Raw genomic sequence first — 18,383 nt, forward strand, 5'->3', positions numbered from 1 at the left:
TTTGTAGCTATATTTTTTTTCGCTTTGGAAATTAAGGGGGGCGCACCGGGCGCAACTGCCGGCAATTACTGGCAGCAACTTCAGGAGAATGGCATTACGACTAAATTTTACAGTCCAAAAACTACCGTTTGAAGCTATATCTTTTTTTGCTCTCGAAATTAAGGGGAGGGGGCGCACCGGGCGGAACTGCTGGCAATTACTGGCAGCAATATCAGGAGAATTCTAATGCGAGCGAGCGGAACGAGCGAGCTTGAAAATTTTGACATTTTACAGTCCAAAAACTGCCGTTTGAAGCGTTTCGCTTTGGAAATTAAGGGGGGGGGGGGTGGGGAAGGAACGCCCAGTGTGCCCCTCCCCCTGGATCCGCCACTCGTAGTAGTCTGGGTGCCAAAGCCACTTTTTGGGCCTAACCTTGTTCTACCGTCCACCCAATGTTTTTTGATGGTTTTACCCTATTTCGGGGGTGCTGAATCCGAATCTTCATGATGTAACTCTTGCATCCTTGAAGGTTTTGAGATATTCAAGTTGGCCGCCAAAATGGCATCCAAAACCGGAAATTCACACGTACTTCCTTCTAAATGGTGACATATTGAAAACAATTGATGGTTTTACCGAATATCGAGGGTGCTGAATCCGAATCTGGATGATGCAACTCTTGCATCCTTGACGGTTTTGAGATATTCAAGATGGCCGCCAAAATGGCCGCCAAATTAACCGAAAATTCCCACGTACATGTATTTCCTTCTAAATGGTGTGAAATTGAAAATAATTGATGATTCTCCCTATTTGGAAGGTGCTGAATCCGAATCTGGATGATGCAACTCATGCATCCATGAAGTTTTTGAGATATTCAAGATGGCCGCCAAAATGGCTGCCAGTTAAAACCGGAAATTCCCATGTTTTTCCTTCTAAATGGTGAGAAATTGAAAACAATTGATGGTTTTACCCTATTTCTAGGGTGTGGAATCCGAGTCTGGATGATGCAAACCTTGCATCCTTGAGGGTATTGAGATATTCAAGATGGCCGCCAAAACGGCCGCCAAAACGGCCGCCAATTAAAACCGGAAATTTCCATGCATTAGCTTTTAAATGGTGAGAAAACAATTGATGGTTTTACCCTATTTCGAGGGTGCTGAATCCGAATCTGGATAATGCACCTCGAGATAGTCAAGATGGCCGCCAAAATGGCCGCCAAAACGGAAACTCTAATGTATTTCCTTCTTATAAATGGTGAGAAATTGATAACAATTGATGGCTTTACCCCATTTTTTTTTTTACTGAAAGATTTCAGGTTTTCGTCAATGGCACAGTTTGAACTTGCTGTATATATAGTGAAACCAGCTCTACCGGATATCTTTGAGTTGGTACGATACAAGTGTGCCAGCAATGAACTCTTCAAGACTACAGATGCGGTTGAGTAATTGCAAGATTACACTGTTTCCTCTACATTTAATGGATAGGTTTTGAACACAAACAATTAATGGACAAGACATGTTCATCTAAATCATATTGTGAAGTGATGTTGAGAAGTGTACTGAAATTACCCTACATTACCTGTCTTAATCCATGAGCAATTATTTTAATCTCTTCATCCATGAACACTCAAATTGGTTATTTGGTTTATATTGGTGGTCTTGATGACATTGTTGAAGACACGGGTGGGACATTTTTATAGTTATGATTCATTTTTTTCTTCAATATGATGTAACATTATGTATGTGTATATGTATATATATATATATATATATATATATATATATGTATATTATATACATATATATATACATATAATCTATTACAAACACACACGAGGGGAAGGACAAATCACAGGTAACGCGCCGTGAAAAAAAAACTGAATAAAAAAACAAACGCCAACATGGAAGGCAATAGTTGATAATCCAGTACTTACGAATATCATAATCGCGCAGAGTGCTTTTGAAATTATCCTTATTGATATCTACTGTAGTGGTCATGGATGCAACTAAAGATACGAGGCGAGACTCGTCAGAATACAAGACAAGTTTCAACACCAAATACCAACATGCCATAATTTAATTTTACTCTATTGATAGCCGAAAATGATTAACTTCACATCTGTGGAGCCATATTATTGGCGACCACAAACATTATTTTATATCAATTATGCATAAAGACATATCTTTCTTTGTGTTTGTACGTGTCAGTATGATGTCAATATCACTTTTTTTCCAGTAAGTGTTAAAGTTCCGTTTGAGGCATATCGGAATATCTCAGTGTATTACAATACCATTGTGACAGTCATTTTGGATGTCAATAACTTTTGGCTAATTTGACAAATTCGCTCAACTGAATTTAAGAACACGAATTATTGCTTTTCACCCTGCATGAGTTTAATCCCCCGCTTCGTGTTAGAGCACAATACTTCACCATTTCAGTATAAGAAAATGTTAAGGAGTTTCTGTTCATACTGGACATTTATAGATGTCCGAAAACCTTCAAAGACCTTCAGCACCCTCGAAATAGGGTAAGACCATCAATTTATTTTAACATTTTTACCATTAAGAAAAAATATATTAACATTGAAATTTCTGCCACTTATTTTGGCTGTCATCTTGGACGTCTAAAAACCCTAAAGAATGGACGAATTTCAACAACCAAGTTTCGAGGGTGCTGAATACGGCCTAAAATTTACCAATTTTTGTCCCCGCCGAACGAGTTCGAGCAGGGGACTATGAAACGGGCTCCGTACGTGTGTGTGTCCGTGTGTCCGTCCGTCCGTGTGTCCGTGCGTCCGTGTGTCCGTCCGTGTGTGCGTCCGTGTGTGATCAAAATGTTCAAAATGCTACTCCTTCGCCATTTCTAACCCGATTTTGATTCTGTTTGCTTTATATGATAGCACTACATGAGAGCTTTGAAACTTCTATACAGAATTTCAGTTGTGACCTTTGACCTTGACCTTTGACCTATATTGTACATTTTGCTTCAAAATGCTACTCCTTCGCCATTTCTAACCCGATTTTGATTCCGTTTGCTTTATATGATGGCACTAGGTGAGGGCTTCAAAACTTCTACACAGAATTTTGACCTTTGACTTCTTTGACCTTTGACCTTGATTTTTGACCTATATTGTACATTGCCTACAAAATGCTACTCCTTCGCCATTTCTAACCCGATTTCGATTCCGTTTGCTTTATGTGATGGCACTAGGTGAGGGCTTCAAAACTTCTACACAGAATTTTGACCTTTGACTTCTTTGACCTTTGACCTTGATTTTTGACCTATATTGTACATTTTGCTACAAAATGCTACTCCTTCGCCATTTGTAACCCGATTTCAATTCCGTTTGCTTTATGTGATGGCACTAGGTGAGGGCTTCAAAACTTCTACACAGAATTTTGACCTTTGACTTCTTTGACCTTTGACCTTGATTTTTGACCTGTATTGTACATTTTGCTACCAAATGCTACTCCTTCGCCATTTCTAACCCGATCTCGATTCCGTTTGCTTTATGTGATGGCACTAGGTGAGGGCTTCGAAACTTCTACACAGAATTTTGACCTTTGACTTCTTTGACCTTTGACCTTGATTTTTTTACCTATATTGTACATTGGCTACAAAATGCTACTCCTTCGCCATTTCTAACCCGATTTCGATTCCGTTTGCTTTATGTGATGGCACTAGGTGAGGGCTTCAAAACTTCTACATAGAATTTTGACCTTTGACTTCTTTGACCTTTGACCTTGATCTTTTTACCTATATTGTACATTTTGCTACTAAATGCTACTTCCGGCGGGGACATATATTACGCACCGCGTAATTTCTACTTTTCCTTGTTGACAGTTATTTTGGCGGTCATCTTGGACATCTCAAAACCCTTAAAAATGAACACGAAAGTAGCATCAACCAGGTTCGGATTCAGCACCCTCGAAATAGAGTAAAACCGCCAATTTTTTTCAACTTTACACCATTTAGAAGGTACAAAAGATGTACTAGGGCTTACATGGACATTTTCGTTTTTGACGGCCATTTAGGAACCATTCTGGTGGCCATCTTTATTATCTCAAAACCCTCAAGGAAGTAAGAGTTGTATCCTGGAGCTTCAAATTCAGCAAACTAAAAATAGTGTATAACCACCAACTGTTTCATATCTTACACCATTTAGAAGGAAATAGCGGGTCTACACATGAATTTCCATTTTTGGCGGTCATTTTTGGCGACCATCTTTATCATCTCAAAACCCTTAAGGATGCAAGATTTGTATCCTGAGCTTCGGATTCAGCACACTCAAAATAAGAGAAAAACCACCAATTGCTTTCAAACTGTCACCATTTAGAAGGAAATACATGGGAACTTCCGTTTTGGGCGGCCATTTTAACGGCCATATTGAATATCTCAAAATCTTCAACAATGCAGGAGTTGCACCATCTAGATTCTGATTCAGCACCCTCGAAATAGGGTAAAACCATCAATTGTTATCTATTTCTCACCATTTAAAAGCTAATACATAGAAATTTTCGGCTTTAATTGGCGGCCATTTTGGTGGCCATCTTGAATATCTCAAAACCCTCAAGGATGCAAGAGTTGCATCATCCAGATTGGGATTCAGCATCCTCGAAATAGGGTAAAACCATCAATTATTGTTTTCAATATCTCACCATTTAGAAGGAAATACGTGGGAATTTCCGGTTTTGGCGGCCATTTTGGCGGCCATCTGGAATATCTCAAAACCCTCAAGAATGCAAGAGTTGCATCTACCAGATTCGGATTCAGCACCCTCGAAATAGGGTAAAACCATCAATTATTGTTTTCAATATCTCACCATTTAGAAGGAAATACGTGGGACTTTCCGGTTTTGGCGGCCATTTTGGCGGCCATCTGGAATATCTCAAAACCCTCAAGAATGCAAGAGTTGCATCTACCAGATTCGGATTCAGCACCCTCGAAATAGGGTAAAACCATCAATTATTGTTTTCAATATCTCACCATTTAGAAGGAAATACGTGGGAATTTCCGGTTTGGGGGGCCATTTGGCGGCCATCTTGAATATCTCAAAACCCTCAAGGATGCAAGAGTTGCATCATCCAGAATCGGATTCATCACCCTCGAAATAGGGTAAAACCATCGATTGTTTCCTATTTCTCACCATTTAAAAGCTAATACATAGAAATTTCCGGTTTAAATTGGCGGCCATTTTGGCGGCCATCTTGAATATCTCAAAAACTTCATGGATGCAAGAGTTGCATCATCCAGATTCGGATTCAGCACCCTCGAAATAGGGTAAAACCATCAATTGTTTTTAATTTCTCACCATTTACAAGGAAATACATGGGAATTTTCTGTTTTGGCGGTCATTTTGGAGGCCATCTTGAATATCTCAAAACCCTCAAGGATGCAAGAGTTGCATCATCCAGATTCGGATTCAGCACCCTCGAAATAGGGTATAACCATCCATCAATTGTTTTCAATATATCACCATTTAGAAGGAAATACGTAGGAATTTCCGGTTTTGGCAGCCATTTTGGCGGCCATCTTGAATATCTCAAAATCTTCAAGGATGCAAGAGTTGCATCATCTAGATTCGGATTCAGCACCCCCGAAATAGGGTCAAACCATCAAAAAACATTGGGTGGACGGTAAAACAAGGTTCAGCCTCTGGCACTCAGACTATAGCCAAGGGTGTCGGTTTATGTTCATGACTTGGGGAGGTATGACCACCGAGGTGGCGTCGAAGTGACCAAGCGGGGGAAGGATGTCCAAAATCTGCACTTTAGAGCATCTCCTAATAAATGTGCGTGTTTGATTGTGTGTGTGTATTGTATACATGGAAAAGTTAGGAATTAGCCAAGGTCAAGTCTTTTCATTGGCAATGCAAGACATTTTTATATAGACTAGTATGTAAAGCAACACTGCAAAATCACGCAGCGAAGCGTAAGGTACAAAGGTGTAAATTCTACATCACATTGCGCAACATTGTAGCGACTCTTTTTACCGTTCGGATGTTCTGATCTGAGTACACACTGTGCACATCCTGCTTATATATGCAGAATGCCAACCAGGAATCACGCTGAATCACAATCTTTTGTCGGCTCCGGGCTTTTTGAATGTTTCACAATACATATACCTATTTAATTATGGTTAAAAGAAATCATAGAAAAATATCTTATTTCTTGATCACCCTTTCATTCAAAAGCAGTTTACTAACCCTTGAATTACTATTTTGGTAAGTCTTTGTTTTTTTAACCAGAGGATGGGGGAGGGGGGTACCCCCCCCCCCCTCCGTTGTACAGATTTCTAACAAAAAAGCAAGAAAATCTCTTCATCGCGGGAATTATGATTATGTGGGGCGGGGCAAATGGTGCGCTTACCTTCCAATATTTTTTTTATGCATGGGGCAACAATTTTTTTTTCTTTCAAAAGCAAGAAAATCTTCTAATTTCGGGAATTATTAATTATGTGGGGGGGGCAAAATCATAATATGCTTGCCCCTCCGATATTTTTATGGGGGCAACTTTTTTTCTGTCAAAAAAAAAAGGTAAGAAAATTTTCTTGTCTCTGGAATTATGGAGGGGGAGGGGTGAGCAAAATGATATGCTTGCCCCTCCATTTCTTTTTTTTTACATGAGGCTAAGGCTCGCTCTTGGGCTGGCAATATGGATTGGTCAGTAGTAACGTAAATAGACCCTACATACTTGTAAGTAGCACACGTACATGCAAACGTGTACGTGCTCCGTACCGTACGGATGTACAGTACATTCGATAAAATAGTAAACACTGTATAGAATACTAGTAGATATGTATAAAATCAGCGCTGCTATATCGGGTGCGAATTGTTTTTGCCCACGATATATATATATATATATATATATATAGCAATATATATATATATATATATATATATATATATATTTATATAGCAATAATAAAGTCACAACAGAGGAATGCAGGGAATGCATTAATAGCCAATCTATATTAATAGATTGGCTATTAATGCATTCCCTGCATTCCTCCGCTGTGACTTTATTATTGCTATATCTAGTACTGCCAATACGCGGAACTACAATATATATATATATATATATATATATATATATATATATATTTATTATTATTATATCTGTGTGTGTGTGTGTGTGTGTGTGTGTGTGTGTCCCTGGTGCAAAATTGAAGAAAAAAAGGAAAATGATAATATTTAGCGTCGGCGTTGAGGTCGCTCGCGAACTGAAGGTTTTTTTTTTGTTGTTGTTGTTGTTTTTTGTTGTTTTTTTAAGGATCTGAAGGGGGGTGCGTTCGCACCCAACGCACCCCTCGCCCCTCCCCCCCCCCCCCCCTGGTGACGCCCATGCACTTAATCCCGCGCGTACCTTTTCGTTCTATACGCAAACAGCCATGATACGCAGGGTGCCGATGGGAAGGTGCCCTGCCGATAGGTGGTGCCCCAACCATACTACCAAAGATTCTGCTATTACTACTTACTAGTCTACTAGACCTAGTGGTAATAGTACTAATACTAGTAGTAGTACTAGTAGACTGCTACTACTAGTAGACTACTACTACTAGTAGACTACTACTACTAGTAGACTGCTACTAGATCTACTACTAGACTACGTAGTTTAACTTGTCAGCGCCGGCCGACGGGCCTGGCCACGGCCGGGACGATCCCGCTTGGTGCGGCCGGAGTAGCCGCTCACTTTGTGAGCGAGCTGGGTCTGTTCTTCTACTATTTACTAGACAAACAGTTACAACTTACAATGTCAACCATATAGAATACAGTAGACTGTCTATATCCTTTCTAACGTTAAACTATAGCTAACTATATGGGGGCATACCAGACATACCACTCTGTATTTCCCAGGCGATCGTTTCCGTGAGGTCAATTCTCGGACTTAGTGCCATGTTCATACGCTCTTGCACTGGCAGCGGGTGAGATGCAGCTGGTTCATATCGGTAAGGTGCAGCCCCACGATAACGTTCTGGTTCATCGGCTGCCTCTCCCTCCCCATCTTCCCCTTTAACTTCATGTGCCTCCTCTTCTTCTCCGCTATCGTCAGAGCTGCAGTCTTCATCATCATCATCATCATCATCATCAATGTCGAAGTTTACCCATAAAGGGGAAGACATTATGCTCGAGGTACCAGGTATTTGTGCAAGCTAACTTAGTGATAATGTACGTGGAACGTACTAATGCTTACATGTCGACAGTCAGTGGGTCGACGCGACCGGGAGCGCATATCCCGCGGGGCCCAGGCCTGGCTGGGCTAGCTAACGTGTACGCGCGTGTACCAAGCTAGTAATCTAAGTGCTTGTGCTGAGCGGCGTCTGCTAACTGAGCACAACTCCGTGCTTATACGTCATCAATCGGTTCAGGGGTGTTGGTCACGTGACTATCTTTTTCGCAAAAGCTGCAACGAGGTCCTCCAAAAATGTGATATTTGGGGGAGTTTCTAGAAGCGATAAAAACCGGAACGACACTGACAACATGTTTACATTGATAATCATGACATATAATCATTATTTTACATTTCTTATGCATATCAAAACATTTTGCAAGCATTTTATTAGGTCGCGTTACGACGGACGTTTGGCTTCCTTACGGACTGCAAGTTTTCAACTAATTTTCGATTGAAAGATCTTCGTTTTTTCGGTTTCTTTGAGAAGAGACTTCGTTATAACAGCATAGTAGTAGCAGACATTCCATAAAATTACCTTGGAAGGAAGTGATTTCAGTGATATTTCTGGATTTCAATTTGGACATTTCTGCATGGAGTGTACATACGCAAAAATGGCCGCACCCAACGCAACGTATGAACGTAACAGCCCGAAGCCTGTCTTCGTGTCAGCGAAAGACATACCGCCTTCTAACACTCCACTGACAGGTGAGCATCTGTACATTTCTCTCATGAAAACCATAAAAACTGAGCACATTGCTGGTATTCAGAGAATTGGTGCACTGTGGCGCCTATATTTAACTGAACACGAAGACCGAGTGAAACTCATTGTGCATGGGTTGTGTATCAATGGAGTGAATGTGGCCGTTCATGATGTGAATCCCTACACTAAAGCAAAAGATGAGCATATGACACGAGTGCTCATCAAAGATCTACCACTTTCGGTGGGGGATGAACTCATCAAGTCCAAGCTCGAAAGCTTGAAGTGTACGATTCGAGGAGAGATAACACGTCAACAGCTTCGTGTCGGTGGTCGCTTGACAACCTGCCTGAACGGTGATCGGATTGTGTACATTGACCCCCCCAGCAAACCCCTCCCTAGATTCTTGACCATAGGCAACACTTTTCGTACGAGAGTTTTCCATGCTGGTCAGCCAGAGAAGCATGAAAGTACAGCCGTGTGTTCCAAATGTCTCGACTCGGGGCATCATGCTTCAACGTGCCAAAATCCTGTCAAATGCCGCTCATGTAAACAACCAGGGCACTACAGCCACAGTTGCCCGGCAACCAACGCTGCTCAGGAACGAGACGCAGACAATGGGCTTCCAGCTGACAAGTTCACGAACGACTCGGCGAGCACTCCCCACCATGAAGAATTACGTAACACAGCTTCTGCACGGTTGACCGAAGATGACGCATCATCAGTGAACAATGCTCCACGCACGCGAAGCAACAACGCAGGTACATCCCAAGGGGAAACCAGCACACGCGTGAAACAACCCCGCCAAGTGGAAATCTCCGATTTCTTGCGAAGCAAAAATCCCACCAATGCATCGACCCAGCAGGGATATGATCTTCGCCGCAAACAGAGCACAACCAACGACGAGGAGGAAGGGGATTTTTCTTCTTCTTACTCGAGCTCTAGCGATGAAGAGAGGTCTCCGTTATCGCCTGAAACACCCACGCCAGTCAAAAGCAAACATGGAAAGACTGCTGCAAAAAGGAAAAACAAAGGAAACAACACGAGCAAAAAAAGATGAATGTGAAAGTATTTAAGTAATTATAGTTCATAAACTCGAACACAACACAATGGTGAAACATAATAATAGACAATGCCAAACGAAATGCAACTATGGAAAAGGAAAAAGCAAAAAATGGAATGAAAAGGTAAATTTATTTCATTTTGTTTCCCTTAACGTAAGGGGAATGCGTGATCAGATGAAGAGAAAGAAAATATTTACATGGATTCATGCACAGAAAACTGATATTGCATGTCTTCAGGAGACATATTGGACTAAAGACATAGAAGAACAAGTGGTTAAAGACTGGAGTGGTCGTATATTTTTTTTGTAATGGTTCAAATCATGCCAGAGGTGTTTCAATTTTATTACGTAAGAACTTACCTGTAGAAGTGATAAATACTTATTATAAAGGTGATGGAAGATTTATTGCTCTCCGGCTAGGCTATCAAAAATGTTTCTATTTACTCATAAATATATACGCTCCTACAAAACCACGAGATAAACAAATGTTTTATAGAAATGTATTGATATGGTTCAATAAGATTAAGAAAGTTAATGATTTGATTATTTGTGGAGGAGATTGGAATACACCGCAAAACCCTCAAATAGATACTAGGGGCGTTTCTCAAAAACGCAAGCTTTTACAACCTTTTCAAAAATTTATTCAAATAAACAAATTAATAGATGTCTGGAGAAAGATGTATCCCCACAAAAAACAATTTACCTGGCGTCAAGTTTCTTTAGGTATTTATTCTCGCCTTGATTATTGGCTGGTGTCTTCTTGTATATGTGATTTTGTGCTTAGTACGGATATTCGTCCAGCACTCAAATGCGATCACAACGCAGTATCGCTCAAGTTGAGGGTCTCAAGCACCCCTCGGGGTAAAGGTTATTGGAAAATGAATAATGCTTTGTTATTAAATGAAGAGTTTAAATATTATATTAAGAATGTGATTAAGAAAGTTAATATGGAATATTATAATGAAAATTCACAATTGAGATGGGAAATAATTAAAATTAAAGTTAGAGAATTGACAATTAAATATTCAAAATGTAAACAAAATTTGTTGAATGAGAGAATCAAACAGTTGCAACAGAAATTTTCAGATTTAAGTGAAATGGTAGATAACAATGGAAAAAGTGAAGATATTCAAGAAATGAAAAATGTTCAGAAAGAATTAGATGAGATATATACGCACAAATGTAGAGGTGCATATGTAAGATCAAGAGAAAAGTGGATGGAGTTTGGCGAGAAGTCAACCAAATATTTTTTAAAGCGAGAAAAAATGAATGGAGTTAAAAAAGAAATTGATTGTGTTATTGAAGATGGTAAAAAAATATTTTGTCAAAGTGAAATTTTGAAAAGTATGGTGAAGTATTATGAAAAATTATATTCGGATACAAATATTGTTGATGATAATGAATTAGATATTTATTTGAAAGGAACAAGGTTAAGTGAGTTAGATGAATTGGATGCAAATAGTTGTGAAGGAATGATTACAGAAAAGGAATGTTATCAAGCCGTTATGTCTATGTCAAATAACAAGGCACCTGGGTGTGATGGGTTAGGTATTGAATTTTATAAATGTTTCTGGATGGATATAAAAGATTTATTGGTTGAGAGTTTAAATGAAGCATATGTTAAAGGGGAGTTATCTGAAAGTCAAAAACAAGGAGTCCTCACACTTATATACAAAAAAGGAGATAAACGAATTTTAGATAATTGGAGACCGATATCATTATTAAATACAGATTATAAGATAATTGCTCGAGTTATGTCTCAGCGATTGCAAAGAGTTATTCATAAAATAGTTTCATGTGATCAGACTGGTTATATAAAAGGGCGTTCAGCTGTAGACAATTTGAGATTGATTCAAGATATTATTGATTATTGTCATGCATTTAAAAAGGAAGGTATACTTATTTTTTTGGATTTTCAAAAAGCGTTTGATTGTGTGAGTCATAAGTTTCTTTTGCAAGTTTTAAGAAGGTTTAATTTTAAGGAATCATTTATTAAATGGATAGAGGTTTTATATACGGATGTAATGGCGAAGGTTACTAATAATGGATGGGTTACAAATGTATTCAAAATCAAAAGGGGTATAAGACAGGGTTGTCCCCTATCAGCGTTATTATTTGTTTTAGTAGTTGAGGTAATGGCAACACGTATACGTTCTAATATGAATATACACGGTATTAGTATACCAGTTTATGAGGATCCGTCTTATGATGTTTTTGATATACGTATTTCACAGTTAGCTGATGATGCTACATTAATTGTTGACTCGGTAGAGTCGGGTAATATTGCAATGAAAGAGGTATTAGTTTTTGGTGAATATGCGGGGTTAAAGTTAAATTTTCAAAAAACAAAAATATTACCATTGAATATTGATATTAATGAAGTAAATTGTTTAGAAAATTTAGAATGGACAGAAGAGCCGGTTACATATCTTGGTGTTGTCTTGTGTCAGACAGAAAATGAATTTAATTGTTTGAATTGGTTAGTAAAAATTGAAAAAATTCAGCGAATAATATCAATGTGGAGAATGAGAGATTTAACGTATTATGGGAAAGTAGTTATTATTAAATCTTTACTTGTATCTCAGTTGATTTATCTTTCAACTTGTTATAGAATTCCTCAGAAATATGTAAAACAGTTGAATAAGATATTATTTTCATTTCTGTGGAATTCTAAAAGAGATAAAGTTAAAAGAGCGGTTGTAATGAATGGTGTTTTACAAGGTGGGTTAGGAATGATTGATTTAGATGCAAAAATGAATTCACTTAGGCTTTCTTGGTTGCCGAAATTATTAGATACTAGTGATAAATCCTGGAAATATATATGTAAATTTTGGTTAAATAGAATCGGAGGGGTTTATCTATGTTTACATTATAATTGTTCAGCAACAGATATGATTTTATTGTGTAAAAGATATAAATTACCGGTATTTTATTCGGATCTTCTTTCTACATGGGCAAAAACACATTATACAAATATATTGCAGGTGACTGATATATCAAATGAAATCATTTGGAATAATACAAACATCAAGTATATGAATGAAGTTTTATTTAACAGATACTGGATTGAAAAAGGTATCATTCATGTTAAACAATTGATAGAAAATGAATCATGGAAAAATCATGAACAAATATATGAAACAATGAACTTGACTTCTTTATTAATATTGTTTCAATATGAAAGAATTAAAAAGGCACTGCCACAGGTGTGGTTTGATTATTTGTGTAAAAGGCAATGTACCAGAGATGTTTTGTTTAATAAAGAATTGTTTCAAATAAATACTGGAGATATAATTGAGTTGATAGTTTTAAAGACAAAACAGTTTTATTCGTTACTGCTGGATGAAAAGAAATCCGACCTAAGTGTAATATACTTTTGGACAAAGACATTATATATACCTCCAGATTTTGATTGGAAGGTGTTATTTGATTTCAAGTTTGGAAAATTATTTAATAATAAAATAAAGCAATATAGTTTTAAGTTATTACATAGAATTTTGCCATTTAAAGAAAATTTAGTGAAATGGAGAATTATGTCTGATATGATTTGTAAGAAATGCAACGAAGTTGAATCGATCTGGCATGTCTTGTTACATTGCCCAGATACGAAGTTATATTGGGAAAAAATATCAAATTTTATATGCGCTTATTTTCATATTGATATCACTGTAAATGAACGAATGATATTAACAGGAATAGATGTAAGAGATAAATCTTTGATGTTGTTAAATTTGATATTAGTTTTGGCCCAATACACGATCTTTCGTTTGTATATACTTAGCAATTATACCGCAAAAGCAACGAATGTATACGCATTATTGATTAACTTTAGAACAGAGCTCAATATGAATTTAAAATTTTTAGTAAAAAAAAACTTATTTAATTTCACGAAAAGGCAACTTCATGAATTAGAACAGAAGTTGAATCACATAAATGATATTTGATTAACTGTGGATGCGGAAATTGATATGTTGAGGTAATGTCACACTTATGTAGTATTTTGGATATATTTGAAGTATGTAATTTCCAGAGGAATCGAAATTCATGTGATGATTATGATTTTGACAATTTATTGTTCTATGTTCGTATATCTTGTTCTCTGTATGTCTTCTGTGAACCTTTTTAGATATTTGAAATGAAATAAAGTCCCTCGAAGGAGGATAAAGAAAAAAAAAATCTTTTTCGCAAAAGCTGCAACGAGGTCCTCCAAAAATGTGATATTTGGGGGAGTTTCTAGAAGCGATAAAAACCGGAACGACACTGACAACATGTTTACATTGATAATCATGACATATAATCATTATTTTACATTTCTTATGCATATCAAAACATTTTGCAAGCATTTTATTAGGTCTTTAAGTAGTAGAAGAAGAATAAGAAGAAGAAGAAGAAACTACATGTTTATTGATAAACAATATGATCTGTCTAATAGTAATGTCTCATGTGTGTAAATGAGTGTGTATATGTGTGTGTGTGAGTGTATATATATATATATATATATATATGTGAGTGTTTGTATACACCTATGTATGTGTAATGCACTGATCAATATTATATCATTAAGTGTGTTCATAGTTATGATTATGATTTTTATGATGATGCTAATGTGATAAATGGCTAAGGCATATAGAATATTTTAATACACTTATAGGTATATTAAATCTTCATACCTATGTGTGTGCGTATGTGTGTGTGTGTGTGTACAATAAGATTCTGCTACATGCGCGCAGACGCACACACAAAGAAACACACTGAAGTTTTGTTGCTGTTGTTTTTTCTTGAATCAGTCATTTGAATGGACATTTCTTTGAACAGAATATAAGACATTTGCCTTGTCCATGGCCTCGGACAGTCAGTCGGTGCTCTCTCTCATGGTCTCGAACCTCTTTGCTCTTGTCCTCCTTGGCATAGCCAGCATCAGGAAAAGATAAAACATGAGGTATAATGCAACTGTTAAACGAAAAGCAGTGCTTTACAAGGGTTGATATATATTTTAGCATAGAAACACTATATGGGAAATAACTGCGGTCAGCAGCCCCATACGCATAGCGTAATGGGGCTGCGGACTGTAGCATACAGGATCATGACAGGTTAGTATTGTGGACAAATATCAACAACTTAGAATCGAAAAAAAAATCAATTTGAAGACTTACTAGTAAAGTTGAAATATTGATTACAGGATTCGTGCAAGATTTGGTTCTGCCACTAGTCTATTTCTGTTCGAATTGATGACTTAATGTGACTCGGTCGAGAGGAACCTGGCAGAGCTACACGGAATTGACGTCTAGCGCATGCGCACACAGACATACAGTATTACACGGATTATCAAGTATGTAATGTGTGCGCATGCATGCGCTGGCCGTCAATTCAGTATAGCTCTCCCAGGTTCCTCTCGACCGAGTCACATTAAGTCATCAATTTGAACAAAAAGGGACTATTGACAGAACCAAATCTTGCACGAACCCTGTTATCGATGCTTTAACTTTACTGATAAGTCTTCAAATTGAAAGATATTTTTGATTTTACGTTGGTATTTGTTCGCAATTCTATTTTGTCATAATCCTGAATGCTACAATCCGCAGCCCCATTATACACTATGCGTATTGGGCTGCTGGTCGCAGTGTAATATTGGAACCTAAAATACGGATTTATGCAAAAACTACAGGATATTTTGAGGAGAACTTTTTACAGCATATTTAGGATGTACAAAACATCACATTTCCGCATTCAGAAAGTAGTGCCAGTGTTGCTGGAACGAAACCCATTTTTCAGCCTCTTTTTCAGCCTCACCCCATGGCCTAAAATTCCGTCATCTGGAACAATTGATAACATTGATCAGTAAATTGCAGAACACAATTGAGAAAGCCTGAAAAAATTACAGGAAAAATACCGACACGTGTACAACTTTAATATACCGAGTTCGATCATCCGATCCAAGTGAGGGGTTACATATTGAAAAGCTGATTTGCATAAAGAATACTTTGATTGCGCAAAATCGCTTCAGACATGGCATAGGTAGGCGGAGCTCAACTTCAATATCTCCATTTATATAGCGCCGACGGAATGAAATAGTTTAAAACGTCCAGTTTAGAGAGTCTTATTCAACCGCCTCTATTAATATACTAATGATGCACAGGAAAGAGTGCGTTAGTGAAGGTGCGGCGCACTCGAGAGTATTGACAATGGTGCAACATGCACGAGGCGCGCAGCCTCGTGCATGTTGCACCATTGTCAATACTCTCGAGTGCGCCGCACCTTCACTTACGCCACGAAATAATCCTCTGCATCATTTGTTTTATAAAATGGGTCTATGAGTTATTTACTTACCTATAAACATCGAAGTGAAGTAAACGAACGTCGAAGTGAAGTGAAGTAAACGAACGTCGAAGTGAAGTGAAGTAAACGAACGTCGAAGTGAACATCAACTCATGTACAAGTTCCAATTGCCTTACTTATGGTGAAAGTGTACCTCGCAGTTCTTGAAATGGTAATGAGGTGCATTAGAATTGCGAACTTGAGGTGAGTTTTGTAAAATGGACACACTTCTATAGCGATACTCCTGCTGAACCTGACTCTGCGTCTGAGAACTCTGAAGGTCAATAGAAATTGACATTTCCTCTGACTCTGTTCCATGGTCATGACGATTATGTTCTTCACCAGCAACAGTAGATCTAACAGTAGTAACACTGGCATCAGAAAGATCATGTCTTTGAAGTGCTACGCTCTTCTTGGACTGTGCTGGTGTCCCTGACGTGCAACAGAGTTTTTTTTTGACAAGTGACTGCTCATTTCTCTCTTCCTTTGTACACCAGTTTTGCTGTAATGCTTCAGGGAACTCTCGCTGCGGTGACCGCTGACGGACATTATGTCACGTGACTCGAACCCAGCGCCGTCTAGTGAGGTGATGCATGTTGCTCTCACACAATGGTTCGTATATATTCTACTGCAACCTGCCGATGTCGAAATTTGATTGATTTTGTTGGCAATGGTATTAACACCAATAGGACAGCTACAATACCACGGCTCTCCTTCGTTTTCAGGCACTTTACTTTTCGGTTTCTGCCACAGGAAGGGGCAGTTGTCATTCAGTTTCAATACATAGGTCAGGTAAGACTTCAGAGGGCATTTTTCACTTGTCGGAACCTCAAACATCAATCCCATGGATGATTCATCCTCGTTTTCACGACGATTTTTGGTTAAACAGTCTCTCTTTCTCAAGTAACGACGTCCATTCTCGTCGGTTTGTACGGAAAAAATCTGAAGGCTTCATTGAACGAATGTTTTCTCGCCCGCGGTTACAAAAGTACATCATTATATCAACGAACACCTTGTTTTGCAACCCCGCAGGTGTATTGCAGTTGAGGTCCTCACAATTCTGAATTTTTTTCCATGTCAGCAGGTGAGATCGCTTCTTTGTGTTTAATATCTGCCTTCCCCTCTCTCTTCAGCTTTACAAGAACTGCCTTGAACACTCTATTGCTTTTCGGAAAAGTGCTTTTGTCACAAATGTCAAAATCTTGTTCGTCTAGATAGTGACGCTGTACTGCATACCTGATTGTCTGAATACTCCGTTTGCTGTACGATGTGCCGTCCTCCTTCCTTGCCCCAGCGTAAAATTTTGACAGTAGCTGATCCAAATTTTCACGGGAAATATCAGTCAATGAAGTCTTGGCAAATTTCACAAAGGCCTCAAATCTTTGCCATCCGAATTTCAGAGACCGCTTCGTGCTCGCCGAATCAGTTCCATTGATTAATTCATCCAATTCCTCGTCATTTAACTTACTTACTTACTTACTTGGGTATACTTGGGTGTAGAGACTGGAAGCAAAGCTTATTTGTCCCTCGTTACAGTTCTGTCCCGTCTCAGGTAGGGCTCATATTTGATTGGGTTGTTTCTCCAGTGTCTTTCTAGGGACGACTTGAATTGGTTTATGGTGGTAGCGTTGATGACTTCCTTGGGTAGTGCATTCCAATTGTTAACATTTCTTATTGAGAAAGCAGACTGCCTCAGACTAGAATGGATACGTTTTTTGACAAGTTTGAGACCATGACCTCTTGTTGTTGAACCGCTGGCCAGTTGGAAGAATTTAGAGGGATCTAATCTGTCGAAGCCTTTCAGAATTTTGAACATCTGTATCAAGTCAGCCCTCTGTCTTCTGTAAGCCAAGGTGGGAAGGCACAGTTCTCTGAGTCTTTCAGGATATGTCATTTGTTTCAGTTCAGGAAGAAGCCTTGTTGCCCTTTGTTGGACTTTTTCTAGCATGTCCTCATCCCTCTTCAGTGTTGGATGCCATACTGAGTTGCAGTATTCCAATGTTGGTCTCACAATTGTTTTGTAGAGTGAGAGAAAGCCCTTCTTCTGTAGAGTTGTGAAAGATCTCTTAATCATTCCCACTTTACTGTTGGCTCTATTAGCAGCATCTGCTGAGTGTTTACTGAAAGACAAATTCTCCTGAAACAGCACCCCCAAGTCTCT

The 18,383-nt window shown here is 38.4% G+C and overlaps 1 pseudogene; it reads right to left on the reverse strand.

Annotated features, from left to right (window-relative positions):
• Positions 1-16,624: 16,624 nt before the first annotated feature.
• LOC139735230 (uncharacterized) lies at positions 16,625-17,219 on the reverse strand (annotated as a pseudogene).
• Between the last annotated feature and the right edge of the window lie 1,164 nt (positions 17,220-18,383).

The sequence above is a fragment of the Diadema antillarum genome, unplaced genomic scaffold, assembly GCF_040938485.1.
Source record: "Diadema antillarum isolate AM-2024a unplaced genomic scaffold, OU_Dant_1.0 seq00000566_RagTag, whole genome shotgun sequence".
NCBI classification, from domain to species: domain Eukaryota; kingdom Metazoa; phylum Echinodermata; class Echinoidea; order Diadematoida; family Diadematidae; genus Diadema; species Diadema antillarum.